Below are 2,249 nucleotides of genomic sequence, written 5' to 3'. Positions count from 1 at the left end.
GTCCCACATTAATGATGCTATTCCTACGGTTGGCAGTAAGACAAAATACCCTGAGGAAAGCTTAGAAGTTGGGTGAATGACGGTGTAGATCCTGGAGTGCAATGTTAGGCCAATAACATCATCTTTCGGGGCCCATTCCTCATCACTAAAACTTTATTTGGAGGGTTACTGAGAGGATGAAATGAAATAATGATGAAAGAACTCACTGGACCGCCAGGCAGTGGTGTTAAAATGCTGGAAAGAGAGAATATAGAGTTGATCATTGATCATGACCTCTGTGCTAAAGGGCATGTCAGTCACATACAGAGCATAGAGCTTCAGAAGATGTGGGCCCTTGGAAATCTGTGACCGCTTCCAACATGCACAGATAAAAGACCTTGCTCTATATCTGTGTCGAAGCATTATGTCTTGAAGCAAACTGCTACTCAAGATGAACTGTGATCGTCTCTCCCCTAAACAGATAAAATGAAGTTTCTTTTTACCATCTCGCGGTTCTCCATGTTGTGTGTGTTCTAGCATTATTTTCAAACATCGCAAAATGTGGGCAGAGAGAGGCACAGAAGTCTAGAGCACGGGTCAGCAAACATTTCCTGTAAAGGATGGAGTCGTAGCTCTTTTAGGCCTTGAGGGCCATACGGTCTGTTACAAACTATTCAACCCTTGTGTTGGAGCAGGGAAGCAGTCAGAGACAATATATAGAGAAATGGGGGTGCGTGTGCTCCAATAAAACTCATGTATGGACACGAAGATGTCAATTTCGTGTAATTTTCACATGCCACCAGATAGTCTTTTCTTCCCCCCGAGACATTTTCCAATTTTTGGCACGAAGCGCAGTGTGCAGACGATGTTTCGTGGAATTGTACACTTGAAACCTGTATGGGTTCGTGAACTAATGTCTCCCCAATAAATTCAATTTTAAAAAGGAAAACATATTCTTCTTTTGATTTTTAACAACCGTTTAAAAATATAAGACAGTTCTGAGTTAGCAGGCTGTAAAAAAGGCGTGAATGCCTGAAGTTGCCCCACGGGCCATAGTTCAGTGGCTCGTGGTATAAACCAAGCTGTTGTTTGAATATTCACTGCAGTCCTTTAATGAGTTGGGAGTACTTGATGTTCTTCTGATGATCCAATGGTAACGGTCTAAAAGGTTAATACTTAACCCCCTCACGTGGGTGGTTAGTGCTGAGCGTACAGAGTGTGGGTTCCAGGCTCGGAACACACATGTATTCTTTATTCTTGAAATTTTTATTGAGGCAGTTATAGATTTACATGTAATTGTAAGAAATAATAGAGTGAGTCTACCCTTTTATCCAGTTTTCCCCCAACAACTTGCAAAACTATAGAATAATATCACAAACCAGATACTGACATTGATGCAATTCACTGATCTTACTCAGATATCCCTGGATTTATGTACACTCATTTCACTGTGTGTGTATTTTGTTTTATGCAATTAAATTATATGTGTAGGTTCATGCATTCACCACTATAGTCAAGATGCATGGTTAAAGTCCCAGGTTCGATTCCAGTCAAGGGCATGTACCTTGGTGTCGGGCACATCCCCAGTAGGGGGTGTGCAGGAGGCAGCTGATCGATGTTTCTCTTTGTTTTGTTTCTGACTTTCTATCCCTCTCCCTTCCTCTCTGTAAAAAAAAAAAAAAAAGAAAGAAAGAAAGAAACTGTGGCACACACATACCATGGAGTAATACTCAGCAATCAAAAGAAACACGTTAAAAAAAAAAAAGAAAAGAAACATTATTGATACATGCCTTAATTTGTATGACTCTCAGGAGAATTATACTGAGTTTCAAAAAAGCAATCCCAGAAGGTTACATAGTGTCTAATTCCATTTATATAACATTTTTGAAATGACAACATCTTGCTCTACCTGGTTTAGTTCAGTGGATACAGCCTCAGCCCCCGGACTGAAGGGTCCGGGGTTGGATTGCGGTCAAGGGCATATACCTGGAGTTGCAGGCTCCATTCCCAGTAGGGGGCGTGCAGGAGGCAGCCGATTGATGTTTCTCACTCTGTCCCTCTCGTGCCGCAGGCCGACGCTCTATCCATGAGCCAAACCGCTTTCGGCCAGGGAGGGATTCTTCTGGTGCTGGGAGTGTGTCCTGAGAGAAGTAACTTGGCACATTTATGTTTTTCAATCTTTTTAAAAAACACAAAATGGCCCTAAGCGGTTTGGCTCAGTGGATAGAGCGTCGGCCTGCGGACTGAAGGGGCTCAGGGTCGGTTCCGGT

This window comes from Myotis davidii, unplaced genomic scaffold (assembly GCF_000327345.1).
Source record: "Myotis davidii unplaced genomic scaffold, ASM32734v1 scaffold1277, whole genome shotgun sequence".
NCBI lineage: Eukaryota > Metazoa > Chordata > Mammalia > Chiroptera > Vespertilionidae > Myotis > Myotis davidii.
Note: the sequence above shows the minus strand (reverse complement) of the source record.